This window comes from Macaca nemestrina, chromosome 18 (genome assembly GCF_043159975.1).
Source record: "Macaca nemestrina isolate mMacNem1 chromosome 18, mMacNem.hap1, whole genome shotgun sequence".
Classification (NCBI taxonomy): Eukaryota; Metazoa; Chordata; class Mammalia; order Primates; family Cercopithecidae; genus Macaca; species Macaca nemestrina.
The window spans coordinates 17,774,150-17,801,471 of record NC_092142.1 but is presented as its reverse complement, the minus strand read 5'-3'; the positions used below and the strand labels follow the sequence as shown (position 1 = coordinate 17,801,471).

Genomic DNA, 27,322 nt, shown 5'->3' with positions numbered 1-27,322 from the left:
TTCTGCTTGAATGGTTTACGGGCTGAGGTGAAGGGTCTCAGTGCCAAACTGAAGAGGCCAAAGAGCATACCAGGGGTTGGTCCCTTAGAGAAAGAAGACAAAGGTTCTTTCCTCTTTCCTCCTGTTCCTTAGAGATGGAGGAGACGTGCTTTTGGTTGGCATGTTAGTGTTAGTATCCCAGTACCACAACCTTGGGAGCTTAAGCTAAATGAATTTATTTCTTCACAATTTTGGAGGCCAGAAGTCCAAGGTCCAGGCGTCAGCAGGGTTGGTTCCTTCTGAGGGCCATGAGGGAAAGGTCTGTTCCCAGCTTCCCTCCTTGACTTGTAGGTGGCCGTCTTTCCCCATGTCTTCACGTCATCATCACTCTGTGTTCGTTTGTGTCCAAATTTCCTCTTATCAAGACACCAGTTGTCCGGGCGCGGTGGCTCATGTCTGTAATCCCAGCACTTTGGGAGGCTGAGGCAGGCAGAACACTTGAGGTCAGTAATTCGAGGCCACCTGGCCAACATGGTGGAACCCTGTCTCTACCAAAAAAAAAAAAAAAAAAACCAACAACAACAACAACAACAACAAAACATACAAAAATACAAAAATTAGCCAGGCATGGTGTTGCGTGCCTGTAGTCCCAGCTACTTGGGAGGCTGAGGCAGGAGAATCGCTTGAGCCTGGGAGGTGGAGGTTGCAGTGAGCCGAGATTGTGCCACTGAACCACAGCCTGGGCAACAGAGCAAGACTGTCTCAAAACAACAACAACAACAACAACAACAACAACAAACACACACTAGTCATATCGGATTAGGGCCCATCCTAATGACCTCATAAAAATTACCCTGTAAAGAGCCTATCTCTAAATATGGTTACATTCTGAGGTATTAAGGATTCAACATATGAATCTTTTGAGGGTTAGACACAATTCACTCCATAACAACTAGTCAAATTCCAGGATGTTGCATTGACCTATAGTGTTTAGGGCCACAGTCTGCTTCTCTTCTGGGGTCTCATCTCTTCAGAACTGTTCTTTTGCTTTTCAGTAAAACAAGCATAATAATAGTACCTACTTCAAGGTTTGATATGAAGATTAAAAGAGTTACTACATTTGAAGTACTTAAAATAGCACCTGGCACAGAGCAAATACCCACTAAGTATTAGCATTACTGGAAGTACTTGTTGTCATTACTTTTTCAAATCATGATTACTTCTATGAGGCCGGACAATCTCTATTTGTCTCCTAATAATATTAGCTGCCGCTTGTTCAGTACTTGCTGTGTGCCCAGCACTGTGCTAAAGGCTTTATACGTATCACTTCATTTAATATGACAGCAATGCTAAGAGATCAAATCTGTTGTTATCCTGAAGGTATACAGTGGTAGAAACAGGGATGATACCAGAAACTCTTTTTTTTAGGCCAGGCACGGTGGCTCATGCCTGTAATCCCAGCACTTTGGGAAGCTGAGGCAGGTGGATCTCTTGAGGCAAGGAGTTCAAGACCAGTCTGGCCAACATGGTGAAACCCTATCTCTACAAAAATACAAAAATTAGCTGGACATGGTGGTGCACACCTGTGATTCCAGCTACTTGGGAGGCTGAGGTAGGAAAATTGCTTGAACCCGGGAGGTGAAGGTTGCAGTGAGCTGAGATTGCACCACTGCACTCCGGTCTGGGTGACAGAGTGAAACTCAGTCTTATTTTATTTTATTTTATTTTATTTTTTTAACAACCTGAGAAGCAATGACAATGAAAGGTCTAGGACACCCTTGGCTATGCCAGATACTAAGGTTTAGTTCCTAATCTGTAGGGATTAGAAGGAGGGGCCAGAGTGATGGGAGTGACTCTGAGAGTTCAGGGAAGTAACTCTAACCGGTAGGAAATTATTTCAACACGTTAATAGCTGACGAGGCTGTACAGAAGCATCCTGGTTCATTGTCTGCCCTGGAGGGACCTGGGGGTGACTGACTCAGATCCATGTTCTTAAATATTTGCTAGCGATAAGGCTAGAGAGCCTCATTTTACAGACAAGAGATTGAGAACCAGAGAAGGCAAGAGACTTTCAAGAGGTCACGCAGCGAGTGGGTTGGTGAAGTAGCCTGACTCCTGATTCCTAGATCTCTGTGTAAATTAAGTTCCTTTTTCCTGCACCTCTCACTGCCCGTCAAGAAGCAGCAGCCCAGCTCATGAAGAACGGCACACTGCAAAGCCCTAGTAGGATCCCAATGCTGCAGGGCTCTGTCTCCTTCTTTTGATCACCTGGCTGGAGTGGGTAGACCGAGGGCTTGGCCACCTCTCAAACTCATTGTCCATTCCGACAATGACGGCAGAGGGAAGTGGCCACTGTCTGGGAAAGACTGGTCTGGGGGTTGAGCCCACTCAGCAGACAGATCTTCAGGTGGCTTTTCCCTCACTGAGCACTCCAGCAGGCCCAGGTGCCAGGTAGCTGAGTCAGCCCCGGATGTGGTGAAAGACTCAGAGGCATATCAGGATGTGCCAGACCAGAGCACTCACCTGTCCTCTTTCCTCACCCAAAAGAGAGATACACAGAGGCAAATGGAGAGAAAGACCAAGAGGCAAAGCCAAAGAGACAGAGCTATATAGAGATCCGAGCAACAGAGCCAGAGGCAGAAAGACCCAGAGATGCAGAGTTAAGAAAGATAGTCAGATGGAGGTCAAGAGAGATGGAGAAGGAACAACAGAAAAACACCAGCGAGGATGACAGGGAGAAGCAAAGAAAGGCAGAGTAAAAGAAATAGGAACAGTAAGAGATGGAGGGGTGTTGGCCAGGCATGGTGGCTCACGCCTGTAATCCCAGCAATTTGGGAGGATGAGGCAGGTGGATCACGAGGTCAGGAGTTTGAGACCAGCCTGGCCAATATAGGGAAACCCCATCTCTACTAAAAATACAAAAATTAGCTGGACGTGGTGGCACACACCTGTAGTCCTAGCTACTCGGGAGGCTAAGGCAGGAGAATTGCTTGAACACAGGAGGTGGAGGTTGTGGTGAGCTGAGATCGTGCCACTGAACTCCAAACTCCAGCCTGGGCAACAGAGCAAGACTCTGTCTCAAAAAAAAAAAAAAAAAGAAGAGGTGGAGAGAAGGAGGGAGAGAGAGAGGAGGAGGAGGAGAGAGAGGGGATGGGGGTAGAGAGGGAGAGGGAAAGGGAGGAAGAGAAGCAGAGAGAGGGGGAGAGAAAGAGGGAGAGAGAGAGAGAGAGGGGTAGAGAGAGGGAGAGGGAGAGAAGGGGGATAGAGGAAGAGAAGGAGGGAAAGAAGAGAGAGATGAAGAGAGAAGCAAGAGAAGTAAGATAAGGGGAGAGGGAGGAGGTAGAGAAGAGGGGAGAGAGAGAGGAAGGGAGAGAGAGGAAGAGGAGAGAGAGGAAGAGGGGAGAGAGAGAGAGGAAGGGAGAGAGAGGAAGAGGGGAGAGAGAGAGGAAGGGAGAGAGAGGAAGAGGGGAGAGAGAGAGGAAGGGAGAGAGAGGAAGAGGGGAGAGAGAGAGGAAGGGAGAGAGAGGAGGAGGGGAGAGAGAGAGGAAGGGAGAAAGGAAGAGGGGAGAGAGAGGAAGGGAGAGAGAGGAAGAGGGGAGAGAGAGAGGAAGGGAGAGAGAGGAAGAGGGGAGAGAGAGAGGAAGGGAGAGAGAGGAAGAGGGGAGAGAGAGAGGAAGGGAGAGAGAGACAGGGGAAAGGAGAGACAGAATGACTGATAGAGGGGTATATGGGTGCAGGAGAGGCTGGCAGTTGATGTGGCCAGTGATATGGGGAGTAGAACTGCAAAGGGCTGGTGAAGAAGAAAGAAAAATTAGGAGAAAGGCCATTGGGGCTGGTGGAACGGAGGAGGACTAGCACACAGAGAAGACTTTACCTGGCATTTGTGGCTCTGTTTGTTATCACAGGGGCAGAGATACAGACTCAGACCCCCATGGCAGCCCATTAGTCCCCACTGCCCCGCCGCTGTGCCAGACAGCCGCCCCTACCAGGTCTGTTGCCTCTGAGCCTTATTTATTGCTCCCAGATCTGGAACCATGAGGAGTCCCTGCCGGGAAGCTCAGGCGGAAGCTTCCATCTCAATCCTGGACTTGGCTTCCAGCCACTGCAGCTGAATAGGAGGGACAGTGGGAGGACAGCTTGATTTGTACCATGGCTTTTTCACACATGGAGGGTGGTGTCTTTTTCTGGAAGCAGCAAGAGGATTCTGGGCTGTCCCTAGGGATGTTAAGTCTTGACCTTACTCCTTTCCACTAAAGAAACAATTTAAAAAACCAACACCAATTTTGTAATACCACTCTGGGCATTTTAACCAGAGTTAAAGCTACAGAAAATACAGTAGCTGCCATGTTAGGAATGTTGCAAGGATGATCTCATTTATCCCTGTATAATGCTATGAGGAAGGTTCTATTATCTTCCACTTTTGCAGGTGATGTAATAGGCTCAGGGAGGTGAAGAAACTTGCCCAGGATTCTATTTCTGTATATACCAGAGTCTGACCTGTCTGACTATGTTTCTTAGTCACTGTGCCATCCTGCCCCCGCCTCCCACCACCATTATACAGATGAAGACATCGGGGTTTGTCAATTCTTTTTTTTAATATAATAATTTTTTTATTTTTTTAAATTAGAGATGGAGTCTTACTGTGTTTGCCAGGTTGGTCTTGAAATCTTGGCCTCAAGCAATCCTTTCGCCTCAGCTTCCCAAAGTGCTATGTTTACAGGTGTGAGCTACCACACCTGGCTGGTTCTTTTTGTTTGTTTTTTAACTTTTATTTTTAAGTTCAGGAGTACAAGCGCAGGTTTGTTATACAGGTGAAATTGTGTCATGGGTGTTTCTTGTACAAGCTATTCACCACCCAGGTATTAAGCCTAGTACCCATTAGTTATTTTTCCTGATCCTCTCCCTCCTCCCATTCTTCAACCTCCAAAAGGCGCCAGTGTGTGTGGTTCCCCTCTGTGTGTCTATGTGTTCTCGCAATTGAGCTGCCACTTGATAAGTAAGAATATGCAGGATTGAGTTTTCTGTTCCTGTGTTAGTTTGCTAAGGATAATGGCCTCCAACTGCATCCATGTCCCTGCAAAGAACATGATACCATTCTTTTTTATGGCTGCATAGTATTCCATGGTGCATAGGTACCACATTTTCTTTATCCAGTCTGTCATTGATAGGCTTGCAGATCAATTCCATGTCTTTGCTATTGTGAATAGTGAGGCTTGTCAGTTCTAATCACTTGCCCAAAGTCACATGGGTAGAAAGGTGCAGAATGAGGATTTAAACCCAGGAGGGAATTAGACCTCAGTAGGTCTGCTTAACTTCTGCCATCATGGCAGAAACCATGATTAATTTTGCACCAACCTAATGGCAGAAACTGCTATTAATTTTGCATCAACCGAATATCTTTATCAAGTCAGCCTTCCTAGGAGAAAAGATCAGATTGAATGGCATCTTAGGTTAGGCATCCTGGAAACAGGCTCTCAGGTGCAGATTTGCCCAGAGGGACTTTTTCGGGGGAGAGCTTTTGGGATCAGCGTTATAGGTGGAGTGCAGATAATGGGACTGGGCGGAAGAGATGCTGGACTTTGATGCCGTCTTAACAGAGGCCTCAGCCGATACCATGGGGATGCTTTGGAGCTGGGATGGTGTTCAGATTTATCCCCTTCAAGCAAGAGGGTCAAGTCTTAATATTCTGACATTGGTCTGTTATTGTACATGAGCTGCCCGTGGTAGGGGTTACGGCTGCAGGTGAGGTGGCTGTCTTTCACTGAGGGTGATTTTCAGAGATGGACTGAGCTGACATCTGTTAGCTACCAGTACTCCCACCAGCTGGGGGAATGTGAGCCTCAGTCCTGAGAGAAGATCTGGGTGGTACCCCACAACATCCTCTGCTGATGGAATAATCCCTTTTCAGAATACAGCAGCCCACAGGGCCAACTCCATGGCTCTTGGTCTCCCCTGCTGCATCCAGTGGATGTCTGTATTTGCCTCTGTTCCTAATTCCTGGTGCAATCAGATGCAACACTGGTTTCAGGTCCTATGACACGGAACATGGAAACCATGTGCAGGAATGGCCTGAGGCTTTGCTCAGATGGGGTGGGGGCACAGCAGAGCCTTTAAGCACCTTGGATTCTTGACCATAGCCATGATGCCTTGTCAGCTTCCCAGAGTCCAGGAGAGAATTCCTGTACTCCAATTTTTTCTTATCTAAGGCCCGCTAGCCCAGTTGTTAGGAGCACAGGTCTAAAGAGGTTCTGAAGCTGATCTCCAAATAGCATAACCACTTCCTCCCTGCTCTACAAGGAATTCCTCTTGTTATGTCATCCGCTCTCAAAGTATTAGACACCAAGGAAGTGTCCCAAGAGTGTAGGTGGATCAATACATAGTCACAGCCCCTCCTGAACAAGAGCAGTCCTTTTGCTGTCGTCCAGACTGCCATTCATGCTTCCCTGGTTCCTCTGAAGTTTCCTTGTGAACAGTTACAGTTTTTTTCCTGCTTAGTCTAGGCCTTTCTTTCCTCTCTAGCAATTTTCCTCCATAAAGTGAAAACAGACATGGAGACACACATATGCTACGGGGGCTCAATATAGCACCGTCAGTCAAACCCTGCTCTCTCCCTGCTGCAGCAAGGATGTGGCTGGGCTCCCATCCTTTCTTTCCCCTTAATTGATTTCCAGATTCAGCCTCCTAGGATGGTGCCTTGGCTGGCATTCCAAGTTCAGCCTCTCAACCTTAATTTAATGCTTCTAGGGTGGTGAGAACTTATGTTTCCCACCTACTAGTTGGCATCTGGCTGATTTTCTCATCCTGAAGAATTTAGTTTCATTAATGTCAAACCTTTGTACGTTGCATTTGGGTTGTCAACTGTGATGCATACTCCTGCTGTTTCCAGTCCTCTTGAAACAGAGTCCTTCACCTACTCCAGGACAGTGTTGGCATTCAGAGGGACCCAGTTGTGGCCCATATCAAGACTGTCAGCCATAGGACTTGCCCCATTAAACCCAGGAGTGCCAGGACCCAGGCTGGAATTAGCTGGAGGATGCTAAAAGCAGGTTGGATGATTCAGAGTCTGCTTAATTTTGCCCAGGCAGCCTGATATGAGGTCTTGAAGTCAAGTTTTCTTGCCTTCTTCTTCCAAGGTTGCACGAGAGATTCTATACTCGGAGCAGGTAACTTTTCAGCACTGAGTTGGCAAATGTGTATGATTGGTTTTTCACACTCCTTTCTGGACAGAAGACAATTTTTGTTGTAAAATAGAAATATAGGGTTAGGAGGACCCAAGGCACCTTAGTAGGGCTGGATCTTGGAAGAATAGTGATATGGTGAAACAGGTTTTGTCTTCTGTATTATTTTCTTACCCCTATTCTTTTTAACAAATATTGATTATTTCCTGGGAGAAACCCAAATCACTTTAGGTATGCCAAATGTCCCAGATCTCACCAGCTTCTTGGTACAAATGAGGTCATTTTGAGATACATGTTCAGACCATACAGGCTTATAGCTTTTGCCTCTTCCTGGTGGACCCCAGTGTTTTTAGGAGCCCTGCAGAGATGTCTCATGTGTGCTAGAATGTGTGCTAGCGCTTAGATTTTTTTCACCCAAGTCTTTTTTTTTTTTTTTTTGAAATGTGTGTCCTGCAAACCATTTGAGCATGACAACTCTCCGCTGGACTTTTGCTGCAGTCTTCCATAACAACCCTGATTCCCTGCCACTCTGATGGGTGCACAGGCTCTTTGGGTCTTTTACAAATGTGCCATCGTCCCTTCATTGTGCTGCTGTCGTGCCCCTGTGCTGCAATGGTAAGGAAGTCCCTCTGCCTTGCGTGCATTGAACTTGGGTGCCAGGCTCCCAAAGCAGTTCTTCTTGTGCCCAGAAACTCTCAGCCAAGTGCCAATTTCTCTTCTCCCATGGAGCCTCAAGCCAACGTAGACCAGTATAGCTTCTCATGTCTCAAAGCTCATGAGAAATTTACAAAAAGGATCATTGGACCTCTGGATTTTTCTCCCTTGTGCTCAAAGCTCAGAAGGCCCCGCATTACATTTAGGAAGAGGAGGCACAAGGAGAGGATGTGCCATGAAGCCACTGCTGAAAAGCAGACGTAGTGATTCACACTCAGGCGTGTCCATCAGTCGAGCTGTCCAAGCTGTGTTTTTAGTGTGTTGCATAAGCCACACGTGGTGTGGGGGGAATGGTGTTAGTTTATGCCAAATCAACAGCAGCAAAGATAATGACATCATGGACAATAATAAAATAATCAACCAGCAACAGATGGAAGGGAAGAATTCCAGTTATGCTGAGAAACTGTTAGTGACACAAACTGTTTGGGGTCTTAGCTGGTCAAACCAAACCCGATTCCACTAGCCAAAGAGTAACAAGAATATTATCATTCAGCCAGAAACATGAGCCACTCAAATCCCCTGTCCAGCCAAACAGTCCTTTTGGGATCCGATGGGGCAGGAGGGGTGCAGCAATTTCTAAGTACCACCCTCCGCTCATCATCAAAGAGCCTTGTTTGTTCATTGACGCCTAGTAAATCAGAACCAGGGAATCAGATAAAAATTTCCTTTGCCTTTTGATTTCCTTTATTAACGGAACCTTTTAGAGGCCTGTTTATACTTTTTACTTGTACAAAATCACAATACTTCACACAAAGGCAGCAGGTGGTACTGAAAGCTGGAGATTGGGCCGAATTGCCTCTCTCGTAACCAGTGCTAACAGAGCCTTCTCTTGGATGTAAAGAAACTTGAATCTAATTGCGGGGTTGGTTGCTCCAATTCTGTGTAACTATAGGTTTCTTTGTCTGGGGTTTTCTCCTTCTCAAATTTAATGTTTCTCCTTGAGCTCCTGTCAAATAACTCCTTTAGGAATCTGAGTAGAGTAACTGTTGATTATTTTGAACTGAGACTGAGTTTTAAGATTACAGTGTTCCTGGAGTGGCGTCTCTGAGACGTAAAGTGCGTCTCTGTCCACATGTCCCTCTGGACCCTCCTGTTGAGGTTTCATGTGAACTTCATATTTGTTTCATATTTGGTGTTATGTGAAGCTTCCCCCGGCCATAGGTGACTGCCAGGGACTAGCACTTGAGCTAAAAGTAGCCAATGAGGTAGCCTCATGTAAGAGTCCCTCTCAACACAGGACTATGATTAATCAGACCCATTACGTTCTCCTTCTGAAAATTTTGAATGAGACATTGCTCAGAGGGAGTGGGATATATGTTCATTCTATTAGGAATCTTGTCTGTTTTCTTTCCTAATTTATCACCATTGTTGATTATAGTAACCAGCACTTGGCTGGGCACGGTGGCTCATGCTTGTAATCCCAGCACTTTGGGAGGCTGAGTGGGGCAGATCACAAGGTCAGGAGTTCATGACCAGCCTGGCCAACATGGCAAAACCCTGTCTCTACTAAAAATATAAAACTTAGCCAGGCGCGGTGGCACATGCCTGTAATCCCAGCTATTTGGGAGGCTGAGGCATCAGAATCACTTGAACCCCAGAGGTGGAGGTTGCAGCGAACCAATATTGCGCCACTGCACTCCAGCCTGGGCAACAGAGCAAGACTGTCTCAAAAATAAATAAATAAATAAATAAATAAATAAATAAATAAATAAAGTAATACCCAGCATGGCACACAATAAATATTTGATAAATAAATGCATGCACCCTTATGTAGAAAGATTTTTTAAAAATGAATCAGCATCGATATCCCCATATTTTACCTTTTTCTCCTGCCACCAGGCAGCCAGGTTCCTCCCTATCTCCTCTTTTAAATTGTTATTACTGTTTTAAACATACTTTATTTTTTAAGGCACCTTTAGGTTTGCAGCAGAACTGAGTGGAAGATAATAGAGACTTCTCACATACCCCCTGCTTCCTCACATGCATAGCCTCCCTCATTATCAACATCCCCACAGAATGGTACATTTGTTGTAATTGATAAATCTACATTGACACATCATTATCATCCAAAGACCAAGTTTACATTAGGGTTCACTCTTGCTGTTGTTCATTCAATGGATTTTGACAAATGCTTAATGACATGTATCTACCATTATAACAACATACAGAGTAGTTTTACTGTCCTAAAAATCCTCTGGGATCCAACTGTTCCTCTCTTCCTCCCTCCCCTCAATCTCTGGCAATCTCTGATCCTTTTACTGTCTCCATCATTTTGATTTTTCCAGAATGTCACAGAGTTGGAGTCATGCAGAACACAGCCTTTTCGGGTTGGCTTCTTTCGCTTAGTAATATGCATTTAACGTTCCTCCATGCTTTTTATGACTTGATAGCTCATTTCTTTTTAATACTGAATAACATTGCATTCTCTAGATGTACATGGATTATCCATTCACCTACTGAAGGGCATCTTGGTTGCTTCCAAGTTTTGGCAATTATGAAGGAAGAGGCTATAAATATCTGTGTGTGGGTTTTTGTGTGGATGTAAGCTGTCAATCCATTTGAGTAAATATACCAAAGAGTACAATTTCTGGATCATTTTGTAAGGTATGTTTAGTTTTGTAAGAAACCTCCAAACTGTCTTCCAAAAGTGCCTGTACCAGTTTGCATTCCCATCAGCAATGAATGACAATTCCTGTTGCTCCACATCCTCACCAGCATTTGGTGTTTTCAGTGTTTTGGATTTTGGCCATTCTAATAGGTGTGTAGTGATGTGTCATGGTGGTTTGAATTTGCAGCTTCCTAATAACATATGATGGTGGCATCTTTTCTTATGCTAATTTTCTATCTGTATATCTTTGTGAGGTACCTGTTCAGGTCTTTTGCCCATTTAAAATGGGGTTGTTTGTTGTCTTATTTTTGAGTTTTAAGGATGCTTCACATATTTTAGATGCTAGACCTTTATGAGATACATCTTTTGCAAATCTTTTCTCTCATTCTGTGGCTTATCTTCTCACTCTTGATTCTCTCTGCATTTTTCTGACTTTTTGCCTTGATGGGCAGTATGGTGCAGTATTTCAGTGTTCAGATTCTGGAGTCATCTGCCTGAGTGTGAGTCCTGATTTTGCCACTTGTCCAAGCAATTGGTCATACCATTCTGACTCTTTAATTTTCTCATCTGTGAAATGGAGAGAATATTACTGCCACCCTATAGAGAAGTTAGAATGGTCCCGACATGTAGTTAGTAAGCACTGTATAAATGGTAGTCATTATTTTTGGGATTATCTCCTGTTTTGCATGGTTTGGGCTCAGTTACTAATTGGTTCTTGTCCTCTACCAATCCTTTCTTTACTCACACTGTTCAAGGCACACTGGCCTCTACCCCCACCTCAGGGTGTCTGTCCTTCTGTTTCCTCCTTTTGAAGTGCTTTCCACCCAATATACTTGTGTCTTGCTCTTTCATCTCATTGTTCAGGATTTTTAGCTGTCATAAGCAGAAGTAGTCTAAAGGTGAGGGGTTTCCTATGTTTGGTAGAAATCACTGTCCATTGATGCTAGCCATCCCAGAGAGAAGAGGGGCTTTGCAGGAGCAGAGGGGGAGGAGGAGAGGTTCCTTGAGACTGAGAGGGAAAGGAGTCTGTATGTTCAGAGAGTGATGGAGACTGAGCCCTGCTCTCTGGGAATGTTTCTGGAAGGTGGCAAGACCTCAAGGGAAAGATGCTCCCAGGAAGACTGGGGGACCTAGGTCTGCCAAGGATCCCCAGGCCCCAGGCCTGACCCATACACTGCAGAGCCACTTGGATTGAAGGCACCATGTAGACGAAGCAGAGTGTACACTGGTGACAGCCAAGTGGACTGAGGTTTAGGTAGACACTTTCTATTGCCTACTGTGACATGAAACTCTATTTACTCTGCATCTGACAGAGTAACTGAGGCTAAACTTCATGCAAGTTCATAGGGATGGTGGCTCAGAGTCAGAGGGACTTTGACTAATGCAATCTGAGTCATTGCGCCAGAATTTTGTTATCAAACACCAGGGGTTTGCCCAAGATCCAGTTTCTTGCTGTACAGAAAGCCACTCATGGAGACAATAAGTATTACAAGGGAAGAAAGATTTTTTAATATGGGCTATGTCACCCAGGAGACAGGAGACAAATCCAATATCAATCACCCCATCTGACTACAATTAGGGGTTTATACAGCAGGGAATAAATGTAACTACATGTGGGAAAATAGGAACTAGGGAGGGGGTAAGGAAGAGGCATAGTCAACAGGAACTAGTGTGGGAAAATATGAATTAGGGAGGAATTGATAGCAGTTGGTTGGTTAGGCAATCATGACAGACGAGGGGTCTGGTGTTTCACTGCAGTGACCTGGTAAGTTTCAGTTTCTTGATACTACCTGGGATCCCTCATGGTCAGTTTCCTGAGAAAGGAACTCAGATATGGTAAATGGAAGTTTCTCAAGTTTTAAGACTAGGAATGTCAATTTCTACATTTATTCAAAGAACCATAAATATCAGTTTTATGAAATAATTGGGCTGGTTTCATAAAGAAAGTGATATTTCTTTTACCTTGAGTTTAGAGTTTAGAATTATACATAAAATAAATATTTCCAAGTTCATCCTTGTTCACTGTAACTTGAGAGAATCTAGTTACTGGTAAGGTTACCATTTATACATATTCCAACTGTTCTTGTCCCTGTGTCTTTCCCCCCTCACCCCGCCCTTTCTAACCTTTCAGGTATTGGAAGTGAGTGCCCCTCTGAGACCACACTTTTGAATTGCTCATCTGCCTGCTTGGTTACTGTGACATCCAGTCATATGTGTTGATTACTTCAGCCTCCCTGACCAAACTGTAGGATGGACATTGAGCAAGAAATAAATTTTTGTTTTATTTTAATTTTTTAAATCTCACAACGATGGCTGAAATTTGTTGTTTCAAATGAGTGACATTAGGCATATTTGTTGTGCTACCCTCAACAACCTTATCCTGAGTGATACCTACATTAAATCCTTAAAAACACTGTTGCCAAACTGTTGAAACCAAAGGAAGTATTCAAAACATTGGAAATGGGATATCTTTACAGACAAAATATTGTGCCTTAGCCAACATGTGGAGAAGGAAGTGGATGTTGCTATATTTAGAGCACAAAGCAAATGTGTTGTTTTGGAGTATTCAGACACATAAACATGCTCAAAAACATGTTCAAAATGTTCCACCTATTGCCTGGTTAGAAATACCAACACAGCATAAAAGTTCACAGTATTTCCTTCTACATGTTGTGTACACACACCTACGCACCGATACCATATACTATAGAGCTAAGGGTTGTTTGGTTGCAAGAAACAGGAAGTATTTAATTAAATTCACAGAAGTTAGAGATCAAACTGCGACAGGATAAAGGCAGGACACAGACCTCGCTCTTGTGACTTCATATCATCTCTTGTTCATTTGAGTCTCGCGTGGTTTTGCAAAATTATAAAGTGTTTTCAGATTCTCTTCCTTCATTATATTTGATAGAATGTTCACAGATTTTGTATATAAATTCCTTGTTGAATTTTCACTATTTTACTATCATCATCTGTTTTATTCCCTCATTCTCTTTGGTTATATATTTTACCCTCCTGCACACTTTCTCCTGATTATGATATAATTTTTAGCTTTTGTATTTTTGTTACCTAATTACAGAATCTCTAAAAGGGATGAACTTAGGAGTTGAGTTGGAAGGGAGGTTTGGGCTAAAGGGACATTTCCTTACCTAAGAATGAGAAAATATCAGTTGTCCATATCAAGGCATGGGAGATTTGCTAATGGAGATTATGGGGGAACAAACTATTCCCCCCTCCAAAACTATCCCTGGCACCACAACTGCTATAAACTTTTTTTTTTTTTTTTGAGACGGGGTCTTGCACTGTCACTCAGACTGGAGTGCAGTGGCATGATCTTGGCTCACTGCAACTTCTGTCTTCCGGGTTCAAGGGATTCTCTTGCCTCAGCTTCCTGAGTAGCTGGGATTACAGGTGCCTACCATCACACCCGGCTAGTTTTTGTATTTTTAGTAGAGATGGGTTTTCACCATGTAGGCCAGGCTGTCTCAAACTCCTGACCTCAAGTGATCTGCCCACCTTGGCTTCCCAAAGTGCTGGGATTACAGGCCTGAGCCATTGTGCCGGGCCCATTGTGGGGAATGTTTGTTCTTTTTTTTTGAGACAGAGTTTCACTCTGTCGCCAGGCTGGTGTGCAGTGGCATGATCTCGGCTCACTGCAACTTCTGCCTCCCGGGTTCTAGCGATTCTCCTGCCTCAGCCTCCCAAGTAGCTGGGACTACAGGCACACGCGACCACTCCCAGCTAATTTTTGTATTTTTAGCACAGACAGGGTTTCACCATGTTGGCTAGGATTGTCTTCATCTCTTGATCTCGTGATCCACCTGCCTTGGCCTCCCAAAGTGCTGGGATTACAGGTGTGAGCCACTGCGCCTGGCCAGAATGTTTATCCTAAAGAAAGTGATTTCCTCAACTTTCTCTTCCTTTAAACAAGACTCTCATACACTCTCTTTTGAAATCATTACAGTTGGTGGGGAGAAAAGTGGTTTGATGTCTGACCGGTTAATAATGAGACCCTGGACAAGTTGTTCAACTCCTTAGAGGGACAGTAATCATATGACTTCATTGAATTACTTTGAAGATTATACAAGATCATATCTGGGAATGGCTGATGCGGTGAGTACCCAAGAAACTCTTACGTCTGTTCTTTCCTTGCAGCTAATGGGGAGGTAGTGTCATTGAACTAAAGTGGGTCCCTTTGCCTATGCAACTAAAAATCAAACACCAAAGCACCAGATTGTTGTAGCAAGAAAGGGTTATTGCCAGGTGGCCAAGCAGAGAAACAGAGTCATGCTCAAGTCTGTCTCCCGGTACTGGCCTTACAGCTGCAGACTTAGGGGAGCGATGTTAGGGACAGAGTTTTAGGGCTTGACAGTGATTGGCTGACAGGAAGGGGTGTTTAGAAAGCCCCTTGGGCATGCCATCACCTCTCACACTTCATGAGTTGCATGTGCAAATTTGGAGGGAGTTGGTACGAAATATGCAGTGAAAATTCGGACTGTGGCCTCAAAAGATTACTCATTTGGGGAGCAAGTTTGTTCTCTGCAGGCTCCAGTCAGCCGTATTGGTTCCAACCCGTTTCAGTTGATTTTGTAAGCTGGGGGGATTGTAGCAAACTCTATCTTATTCCTGCAAGATAAGCTCAAGATTTCTGTTAGTCACCGGTTTCTTTAACCCTATGGGGCATGGTTTTAGCAGCATGACCTACTAGGTGTTCATGCTCTAAAGTCACATAACTGGGTTCAAATCCTAAATTCTGCCCCTTGCTAGCTTTGTATAAACAGGGTATGGGGGTGCAAATTACTTCAATTCTCCAAACCTCACTTGCCATGTCTACAAAATAAATAAATAAATAAATAAATAAATAAATAAATAAGATGTAACCTGATATAGTGTGAGGATTAAATGAAATATTGAGTCTATAGCACTTGGTATTGTAAGGGCTATATACTCAAGAAATGGCAGGTTTTGTTAACTTCGTTAGAAACAAGTATCTCTTTTCAGTCCAGTCCTGTGTCATCATTGTCTTCGTCATCATCATCATCGTCATTGTCATGTTTGTTGTTTAGAGACAGGATCTCTTTCTCTGTCTCCCAGGCTGAAGTGCAGTGATGTGATCATAACTCATTGCAGCCTCGAACTCCTGGGCTCAAGCGAATCCTCCTGCATCAGCCCTTGAGGGTTGAGGACTCAGCCCTTGAGGTGCTGGGACTACAGATGTGCACCATCATGCCTAGCTAAGTTTTTATTTTGTAGAGATGAGGACTTACTATGTTGTGCAGGCTGGTGACCTCAGACAATCCTCCAACCTCAGCCTCCTAAAGAGCTGGGATTATGAAGATGAGCCACTGTGCCCAGCTTTGTATCTTCTAATACAAGCTCACAATCCTTGATTGGAAACCCTTGGGGCCACATGTTTTAAAATTCAGAATGTTATGGAAATTAGAAAGGTAATGTGGTGCATAAACTATACATTCTACAACATCCCACTTCCAGTGGGGTCTGCAGTAGCAATTCCTGGTCAGCTTATTACTGCAGTTAAAAATGTGGATGTTCATGCTAGGTGGGATGTGAGATAAATAAAGGACATAAATAACCTCATGTCAGTTCAGGTCAAGTTTTGTTGCCAAATGAATTTGTGCCAACCTTAATTTTAAAAAACTTGGTTTCCAGAGCTTTTGGGAATTCAGAAATCCATGCAGTCATTAAAAATTCTCTGTTTTGTGTATTTAAGCTATTTCTAGTGCTTGTTTCTGTGTTAAGCTATGCTTCTCCAACATCTCTGTGGTTTAGTCAACCTTTCAAAGCTTCCTTTGGACTCAGCTCTCCTCCTTTGACTTCCTGTGTTTTACTTTCCCCTCTCATCTCTATCTCTATTCTTTACCTCCTCCTGGACTTCTTCTCTTTCTGGAGTTCACACACTACTGGCATGAAGACTGTTTTCATTTTCTTTGTTTCTTCCATCTGCTACATTCTCTCTAGGTGCTCATGCTTCTCTCTCACCACCTCTGTGGATTTCAGAGTCTTGTTTCTGCAGTGAGGGCTCCTTGCCTCTGTTCTTGGGTAAGTATCATCTCCTATTTGATAGGTGCTTTTATTTCTGGTGAAGATATTTTATTTTTCTTAAAAGCATCATTGTACAATGCTCTACAGAGGAAGAAAATTTCCTTTAATGTCCCACAAATGTTATGTGGTTTAATAGTAATCTTCTTCCTTTAAAAAACTGAATATGTAATTGATAATATGCAACTGATTTCTTGTGAAATATAGCATTTATGTTTTAAAAATTTATTTGCCTTTATTTTAACTAAAGGCAAGTCCAGTTTAAACCTATACTTTTTGCAATTGCCAAATCAAAGCTATTATAATTCAAAGATAATAAAATAAAGTGCTAAATGATGGTGCCAATTCTTTGTTTCTGCCCTTTTTTTCATTGGTGATGGCCCTTGGCTCCCACCCTAATGACCCTACCACCCTCTTTCTCCTTTTAATTTCTTCCTCTCTTCCAGATATCCCTCTTTGTTCATGCTTTCTTTTACAATGCCAATATCATTATGATAATTTATTGAACTCTTACTGTGTACTAAGCACTTTACATGGATCATTTAGTTTCACCCTTTCAGTACTCCATGAGATAGGGTAAGGAATGTCTCATATTTCAGATGAGAAAATTCAGGCTGAGAGATAAAATGACTTGCTCAAGATTACGCAGCTAGTCAGTAGCAGAAATGGAATTCAAACACAGTTGTACTAAATCTTTGCATTTAATCCTTGTTGCATTAAACTAATTCCAAAGCTTATGATTTCAATCATTATGCCTTTATTTCCTCCATTGCAGCAGATACTGCCATTCCTGTTATTGGATTTATCTTCTCTTTCTAGATTTTTATAGCTTCTTAAATCTGACTCATCTCTACTGCCCTCTTTTCAGCATGCCATTGTCTTAGGTGGTTTGTCCACATTTACCCATTTCCATGGTTGAATTCTTGGTCCTTATCTTTTCCACACTGAGATTATTTTATAATCACCACATACTCATAGGTGAACTATAGGACCAATCCCAATTTCAAATATTCTTGTTCTCACGAACCGCTGGAGCATGTTGGAAATAAGATGCTGGTCAGCAGAAAGAGCATCTGCTTCCTCTGTTGCTAGACACCTGCCCATTCAAAGTCATGTCTTGGCAGAAGGCACCATTCAGAGTCATGTTTTGACAAAATGGCTTCATGTCATAAAGCCATGGTATCTGTGTTATCTTTCAGGTGTCTGCGAACAATTGAACCTATGCTCGTTATATTAGTTAGGCTTGCCATGTGGCAGTAAACCAAATCACCACATTTCTAATTTAATGTAACAAAGACATGTCTCTTTCACATCAAAGTCAGAGGTGGTTTAGGAGTCTGTCCTTGGCTTTTCTCCTTGAACAGTGACTCAGGGATCTGGGATGTTTCCATTGTACAACTCTGTCTTTTTTTTTTTTTTTTTTTTTTTTCAGTCAGAGTCTCACTCCATTGCCCAGGCTGGAGTGCAATGGCGTGATCTCGGCTCACTACAACGTCCGCGTCTTGTGTTCAAGAAACTCTCCTGCCTCAGCCTCCCAAGTAGCTGGGATTATAGGCACCCACCACCAGGTCCAACTACTTTTTTTTTTTTTTTTTTTGTATTTTTAGTAGAGACGGGGTTTCACCATTTTGGCCAGCCTGGGCTCGAACTTCCAACCTCAGGTGATCCACCCACCTTGGCCTGCCAATGTGCTGGGATTACAGGCATGACCCACCATACCCGGCAGCAACTCCATCATCTTAAAGTTCTTTGCCTCCAGCCACCTGGATAGGAGAGTGGGTGGGGCCTATTCACAGACTCTTACCCACAAAGAGTAGTCATTATCGTGACTACAAAGACATATTCATCAAGATGATGTGTCCAAGGTCTTCCAAGTTAGGAAGTGGTAGATTCAGAGCTAACTACCTTGACTCTTTTTTCCACTATATGTTTTAGTAACTAGGGATATTTTATCTATGTTAATCCTTCCTGGCTTGATTCATTTAATTCACAATGAGTTATTGGATTTTTTTTTCTAATAATTCTGGCAAAAGTTCCAGGGAGGATTCCCTTGGGTAGGCTTGGGGCATATGTCCATCTATCCTCAAACCAATCACTCTGGCCATGACAATACGGCATTCTGTTTGGTCAGGTCTATGTTGTGCATCTGATTCTACAGAGGAGGAAATGGATTATGGGGCACCTTCACCTCTTTCATATGTGGTGGGAACAGTGGAGAGCTGTCTCCCAAAATAAAGCCAGGGTGCTGTTATTAAAAGAAAAAGTAGCAGACGTCAGGCAGTCAAATCAAGAGAAGGACCATCAAGTTGAATAACTGAATGAAGAAAGAAACATAAAGGAGAATTAGTGACTAAGGAAATTAATCAAATGAGAAGACAAATGAACAAATGATGCTTCTTTGATGGCAGATGAGGGAATCCTCCCAAATGGGGAAAAGTGAATTAAAGGCAAGCTGATGCCACACTGAACGTAGGTTTTGAATGTTGCATTGTTTTGTGGTAGGTTCATCTTGGTTAAGGTGAATCTTGGAGGGTCCAGAAGCTTTTTGGTACAAAAATGATTATGTGTTCCCTGTGCACCTTTGACTTTTTTCAATCTCATGGGAGTGGGAGCAGCTTTCAGCTGTTGGCCTGCTACCCCCTGTCTTAGTCTGCCTTGTGTTGCTATAATGGAATATCTGAGATTGGGTAATTTATACAGAAAAGATGATTATTTGGCTCATGATCCTGGTGGCTGGAAAGTCCAAAATTAGGCATCTGCATCTGCAATTCATGGCGGAAAGTGGTGTGGGAGTGGGTGTATGCAAAGAGATTACATGGTGGTAGAGAAAGCAAGAGAGAGAAACCAAGGAGGCCAGGCTCTTTTTAACAATCCACTCTCAGGTAAACTAATCCATTCCTGAGAGAGTAGGAGCTTACTCATTCTTGAGAGAGACATTAATCTAATCGCAGGAGATCCATCCCCATGATCCAAACACCTCCCACTAGGCCCCACTTGCTGATACTACCCCACTGGGCATCACATTTCAACGTGAGTTGAGGGAGACTAACCACATCCAAACCACAGGACCCCCACAAAAGAAACTCCATGAAGAGAAGTTAGTTTCTTCCTCCCCATCCCCAAGGCTTACCTCTCTCCTTCAATTTCTGTGGGTCTTCCCCTCCTCCTTGGAGAATGCGTCCCTATCAGCTGGGCTGAAAAACAGCCAAGAGGCTCATCTGTGTTCACCTCCGTAGGCAAAGTGACTTCTGCAGCACCAGGCCTAGAGTACGTTTATCTCTCCCTGAGTCAAAGAGATTTTGTCTATAGGCCTTTCTGCTGTGGTCCTCCAGAGAGAGGTAAACTGCCTTTAAGTAATTGCTGAAGAAGGCATAAACCAGGAAAATTTGATTTGAGCATGCAATTTGAATCGGGAAATGCTCATATAAATAACCGGAGCAGCTGAATGCGGCGGGTTTGTGCTTTATAGATTTTTTTTTTTTTTTTTTAAATCTCAGGGTCTTCAGAATAGAAGTTCTGCTGCAGCAGCTTAAACCACCTCAGGTCTTTGCACTTTGGCCTTGTCCTAGTTTGGTACTGTTAACTGCCAGGCTAGAGTTTGGCTAAGTTGAAGTTGTCTTATTTATCTGTATCTTTGGAAAGAAAAAAAAAAACTTGCTTGAACTCCCAAACAACATTATATCATAGAACAGCAACACAGTCTTTAAAAGAACAAACACTTTTGAACCAAGAAGGATTTTGGTGTCATTTAGTTCAACTTCCCCAATGATGGAGTAAGGAATTCAGAGATGGTAAGTCACTTTCCGGGGTCACTAAGATTTTGGAAGTGTCATAATCAGCTTTTGCTGCAGCAACAAACAATTCCCAAATCTAAGAGCTGTAGGTTTCTAGCTTATATTGTATCTGTGCCAAAGGTCACCCATGGCTCTCCTGGGCTGGGCTGGGCTCTCTCTTCTCGTATTCTCAAGGAGCAGCCACTCAGTGGCATGCTACTCTCATGATAGATGACAGAGGCTGAAGAGCACAAAACCAAATTTCAGGAATTCATTTATAGCTCCTGATTGGATATGGTGATTGTCACATCTTTTCACACTCCATCAGTCAAAACAGGTCCCTTGGCTGCCAAGCCCAATGGCAACAGGGCAGGGATGGGAAGCATGGCTAGAGTGGGTAGGGTGCAAGTCATTGTGAGCAAGTAATACAATCCACTACTTGGAGGTGGAGAAACTCTTGCAGTGATGAATGCCCAAGAAAACATGTGAAAACTGAGAAAGTATTTGATGTTTCCTGAATCCACTTATTCTGTCAGTGTGACCTATGTTGATGAATAACCAAATTCACCTGCTGATATAAGGTTAATATCCGGGTGTCATTCCAGATCCTCCTTCATCTCTGCTTGTCACATCCAATAATCAACCAAATTCTTTCCTTATCAATACTTTCCAAACATGCCTCAAATTTCCCCCTTCTTTTCACACTTCATTTCCCAGGTATTTTGCCTACAGGCTCTTTCCCTCCAATCCATGCACTGCACCATGGCCAGAGCACCTTCCTCTCATCATCTCTAGGCCACTTTCTTGCATAAAGTCCTTCCACAGATATAAGGATAAAATGCCATTCCTCTCATGTCACCTTAAACATTCAGTTCCTGCTACTCCCTCCCCACTTACACCTGGCCCTGGGTTCAATATTTACTCATCTAAGAGCAGTCAGTTTGAATATTAACCAGGTTAGCATGGAAGAAGGACTTGGGAAACGCTCTAGTCTCTGCTGGGATTTGCTAAGTAGGTGAGAACTAAGTAAGAATTGATTACAAGTCTCAGAAGGATGGCAGGAGGAAAGCCAAGCTTCTATAATCGATTCTTTGTTTAAAGAGGAGGTGATCCTTCATCTTCTATGAGGGCTTAGCATAATAATGGATTTCTTTTCTCCCAACACCAGGGTCGAGAAAATATTACTCATCAACTCCTGCAGTGTAATCCCCATTGAGTATTCCCAGGATTCTGCAATGATTTAACTATGAATCACTCACTCCCAGGTATTGGAGAGTTGACTCTTGGTTTGATTTCACTGAGATCTGGGAATCATCCTGGCTGTCTTTCCTCCATCCCCTATTAATGAGGCAGTGACTATGCTGGAATTAGCTGGATATTCCACATTGTTTCTCCGTGACTGTGTGCTTTTGTGGCATGTTCAACCATTCTTTGTGGCTATAATGCATTTTATGCTCCAATCCATCAGTCCTTTACCCCTCATCCTGATTTTGATTTTCTCCTCTTGTTAATCTAGAAAACTGCTACTCAACATCATGAGTCTAGCTCACAGCGTATCTTCATTGAAAACTCTCTTTCTGGAGTTTACACACTACTGGTATGAAGACTGTTTTCATTTTGTTTGGTTTTTCCTTCTGCTACATTCTCTCTAGGTTCTCATGCCTTTCTCTCTACTCCTCTTTGGCTTTCAGAGTCTGGCTTCTGCAGTGAGGGCTCCCTTGTTCTTGTGTGAGTATCATCTCCTATCTGATATGTGCTTTTCTGGTGAAGATATTTTATTTTTCCTAAAAACACCATTGTACAATGCTCTTTAGAGGAAGAAAATTGGAGTTTTTTACATTATGCTTTTTACAAAATTAATTTTTATTTTTATTTTAAGTTCTGGGGTATGTGTGCAGGATGTGCAGGTTTGTTACATAGATAAACATGTGCCATGGTGGTTTGTTGCACCTATCAATCCATCACCTAGGTATTAAGGCCAGCATGCATTAGCTATTTTACCTAATGCTCTCCCTCCTCCCACTCCACCCCCCAACAGGCCCCAGTGTGTGTTTTTCCCCTCCCTGTGTCCTTGTGTTCTCATTGTTCAGCTCCCACTTATAAGTGAGAACATGCAGTGTTTGGTTTTCTGTTCCCAAGCTAGTTTGCTGAGGATAAAGGCTTCCAGTTCCATCCATGTCCCTGCAAAGGACATGATCTCATTCCTTTTTATGGCTGTGTAGTATTCCATGGTGTATACACACCACATTTTCTTGATCCAGTCTATCATTGATGGGCATTTGGGTTGATTCCATGTCTTTGCTACTGTGAATAGTGGTGCAATGAACATATGGGCACATGTATTTTTTTAATATTATTTTTTAGCTCTTATGCTGTCCAGCACATTATCCCCTTCATTCACTTAGTTAATTAATATTGGTTGACAGCTTACTATGTGCCAGGTGCCATGCAAGGCATTGGGAATACAACTGTGAACAAGAGTGGCAAAGCCCCTGCCGTCATGATACCAATTGACTGGGGGGATTATGGCATCCAACAAAATCACATGAGTCAGGCGGTTATCAATGGGGTGAGTGCTGTGGAAGAAATAAATAAGGTGATGGGCTGGACAGTAACTGGGAGAGCTCACTTGGATCGTGAGGTCAGGACCACCTCTTTGAAGAAGTGACGTTTCAATTGAGGCCTGAGAGATGAGAAAGAACTAGGCTTGGGAATAGATGAGGGAAAGAGTAAGTGCAATGAAAACAAGGGCAAAGGCTTGGAGACAAGAAAGTGCTTGATGGGCCTAAGTCTTAGCCGACAATCAGGAGTGTGGTCTGAGATGAGGTTATAGGAGTGAGTATGGATAGAACATGTGGAAACTTGTAGGCTATTTTAGTGATTGTAGGCTCTAAGAGCAATGGAAAGATATTAAAGGATTTTAAGCAGAGGAATAGCACAACATGATTTACCATTTTAAAAGACAACCTTAGATGTTGTGTGTATTACAATGGGAAGCAGAGATAGACACAGAAAGTTTACTTTTTTTTTTTTTTTTTTTGTAAGGAGGCTCTTGCAATAACCCACACAAAAGCAGGTACCTTGGACTAGGGTAATGGCCATGTGCTTACAGAAGAGTGGAAATCAAGACCTACTTTGGTGATAAAACAAACAGGACTTGTTGGTCTATTGAAGGTAAGTTCTAGCAGAGATAAATCAAGGATGACTTTGAAAGCAAGGATTTTTTTTGCCATGAGCAACTGGGCAGATGCAGAGGCCTTTTACTGAAAAGTAAAGCTGGCAGAGGAGCATGAGGTTGGATAAAATGAGAGCTCTTTGAAGACATAATAAATCTGAGATGCCCATAAGAGGGCATGATGGCTAATTTTATATGTCAACTTGACTGGGTTGAGTGGTGCCCAGATAGCTGGTAAAACATTATTTCTGGGTGTGTCTGTGAGAGTGTGTCTGGAAGAGGTTACTATTTGAGTCAGTAGACTGAGTAAAGATGACCACTCTACTGAATGTGGGTTGGTATTATTCAGTCCACTGAGAGTCTGAATAAAAACCAAAGGCATAGAAAGGGTGAGTTTGTTTTCTCTGCTTGAGCTGAGATATCCATCCTGTCCTGCCCTGATACATCAGAGTTCCAGGTTCTTGAGGCTTCAGACTCAAACTGGGATGCACATCATTGTTCTCCTGGTTCTCAGGACTTCGGACTTGCACTGGAATTATACCCCAGCTTTCCTGATTCTCCAGTTTGAAGATGGTAGCTTGTGGGACTTCTCAGACTCCATAATGAGGCAAACCAATGCCTCATAATAAATCTTTCTTTTTTTTAACTTTTATTTTAAGTTCAGGAGTACAAGTGCAGGTTTGGTACCTAGGTACATGTGTGTCATGGGGATTTGCTGTACAAAGTATTTCATCACCCAGGAATTAAGCCTAGTACTGATTAGTTACTTTTCATAATCCTTTCCCTCCTCCCACCCTCCACCCTCCAAAAGGCCCCAGTGTGTGTTATTCCCTTCTATGTAACTATGTGTTCTCATTATTTAGCTCCCACTTATAAGTGAGAACATGCAGTATTTAATTTTCTGTTCCTGTGTTAGTTTGCTAAGGATAATGGCACTATCACTGATCATTACAGAAATGCAAATCAAAACCGCAATGAGATACCATCTAACACCAGTCAGAATGGCTACTATTAAAAGGTAAAAAAATAATAAATGCTGGCGAGTTTGTGGAGAAAAAGGAACACTTATGCACTGTTGGTGGGAGCATAAATTAGCCATTGTGGAAGACAGTGTGTTGATTCCTCAGAGACCTAAAGACAGAAATACCATTCGACCCAGCAGTCCCATTACTGGGTACATACCCAAAGGAATATAAATCATTCTATTATAAAAACACTTGCACGCATATGTTTATTGCAGCACTATTTACAATAGCAAAGACATAGAATTAACCTAAAAGCCCATCAATGATAGACTGGATAAAGAAAATGTGGTACATATACACTATGGAATACTATGCAGCCATAAAAAAAGAATGAGATCATTTTTTTTTTTGCAGGGACATGGATGGAACTGAAGGCCATAATAAATCTTTCTATGTATCTCTACATATCCTATTTGTTTTGTTTTTCTAAAAAACCCTGACTAATGCAGAGGCTCAAGCCATCTGTCTTCCACTAGACTTTGCTGTATCACTAATGTTGAGCACAGTGCTTGACATGTAACAGGTACTCAAAGTGTTGAATCAGAGAATTGAAATGAGATGCTTCAAAGCTACAGATGACTAATGGCTTCTAGGACAACAGACAATTCAGAGTCCTTAGCAATGGCTAATTAAGCCATTCCAATCTGATGTCCAAAATATTATATGCTAGAGACCCCCTTTCTTTTCCCATTAATTGAACAGGCCCTGTCTTTTTTGCTCTTGTAGTCAATTGTTCTTCAAGTGTAATTAGCCCTTGCATTTTGACAGTAAGCGAGACTCAAATACTTTGATAAATGGCTTGTTTCTGGAAAGGGAGTATTCGTGAACAGAAAACCCAGTCGTCTTCCCCCTTTCTCCCACCTCTTCCTCTTCCCCCTACTTTGGGTGGCCCTTGGCCTTTGCTATTACCTTCAGAAAGGAACAGTGTTTCTTTGAAAAGGATGGCAACACAGAAATAATAGTTATCATTCATTGAACACCTGTTACATGGCAGGTGGGTACATTCTATGCAATGCAACAATCCTGAAAAGTCATTTTAAAATATCTTTATGTTCCAGCTGAGTAAACTGAATGAAGCTCATTGAGACTAAAGAACTTGTTAAAATACCACAGTTACTAGAAGGCTGAATCGAGATTCAAACACACCCATGTTTATCTGATGCCAACATCTGTGCCTTTTCTGTGATTTGGTGTCTGCCTTAGACCATAAGGAGTTGGCCCTTGTTGAGAAACTCCTATGGCCTCACTTGTTAGTGGAACAAGTAGCACTGGCTCTGTCTCTTAGCAAGGAAAAAACACCCTTGCACCTGGCTCAGATTTCTTATCTCCTGTGATCTTTTTTGGTCTTCTCATTAACCCTCTGTGGGTGGGGGGAGTGAGTGATAATTATCACCTTCATTTTACAGGTAAGAAAATGGATAGTGTCTCACATAGCTTGCAGTGGTCAGGTATGAGCATCACATCTAGGCAGCTTGACCAAGTCCCCTCCCTTAGTCTTTACATGATGTGCTCTTCATCAGCTGTCTAGCCCTTCCCTGTTGACACAGATTCTTTGTTCATATTCGTGATCTCATTTGGTGTGGGGACACAGAGTCTGATTTGCTGAATTTTTTTAAGAGCTGGAAACACTATGAAAGATCGTCTAAACTAACACAAATGATTTCCCTTGTCTTGACCCAAGGGGGATGTGTGAATTTCTCAAAATTGTCCGTGTGACATCATGCTCATTAGGATAGTCACTTCAAAAGAACAGAAAATAACAAGTGTTGGTGAGGAGGCCAATAAATTGGAATCTTCATATACTATAAATGGGACTATAAAATGGCATAGCCATTATGGAAAATTGTATGAAATTTTCTCAAAAAAAAAAAGTGGAATTACAATATTATCTCACAATCCCACTTTTGGATAGACATACAGAAAAATAAGCAGGATCTCAAAGAAATCTTAGCACTCCAATGTACATTACTGAACTATTTGTAATAGCCAAGATGTGAAGACAAATGTCCACTGATGGATGAATGGATGTAGAAAATATCTATACATATAATGAATATTATTCAGCCTTAAAAAAAGAAGGAAATCTTGCTATATGCTGCAACTTGGGTGAAACTCAAGGACATTCCACTAAGTGAAATAAGCCAGTCACAAAAGGACAAATACTCTATGATTCTGATCATAAGAAGTATCTAAATAGTCAAAATCATAGGAAGTAGAAAGATAGTTGACAAGGGCTGGGGGAAACGAGAGGAGAGGGGGAATTAGTGTTTAATGGGTATAGAGTTTCTGTTTGGTAAGATGAAAGTTTGTGGTGGTGTTTTTTGTTTGTTTGTTTGTTTTTTGAGACAGAGTCTCGTTCTGTAGCCCTTGGAATGCAGTGGCACAATCTCGGCTCATTGCAATCTCCACCTCCTGGGTTCAAGGGATTCTCCTGCCTCAGCCTCCTGAGTAGCTGGGATTACAGATGTATGCCCCCAGGCCTGGCTAATTTTTGTGATTTTAGTAGAGATGAGGTTTTGTCATGTTGGCCAGACTGGTCTCAAACTCCTGACCTCAAGTGATCCGCCCGCCTCCCAGAGTGCTGGGGTTACAGGCATGAGCCACTACACCTGGCCAGATGAAAAAGTTTTATAGATCTGTTGCATGACAATGCGACTATACTTAACACTACTGAACTGTACATTAAAAAATGGTGTGAAGATGGTGAATTTAATGTTTTTTTTTTTTTTTACTACAAATATGTTTTGAAAAACTGTGGTGGATTTAGCGCTTGACCCCATGTCTCCAGAATCCAGTGAAGTTTGAGCTGC

General features: G+C 42.8%; 1 long non-coding RNA gene across 1 annotated transcript; it reads left to right on the top strand.

The window, feature by feature from the left end:
- Positions 1 to 21,492: 21,492 nt before the first annotated feature.
- LOC112423587 (uncharacterized) lies at positions 21,493 to 23,523 on the top strand. Its single transcript, XR_003014080.2, has 3 exons — positions 21,493 to 21,577; positions 22,004 to 22,040; positions 23,358 to 23,523. It is a non-coding gene; the product is annotated as an uncharacterized lncRNA (long non-coding RNA).
- The last annotated feature ends 3,799 nt before the right edge of the window (positions 23,524 to 27,322 follow it).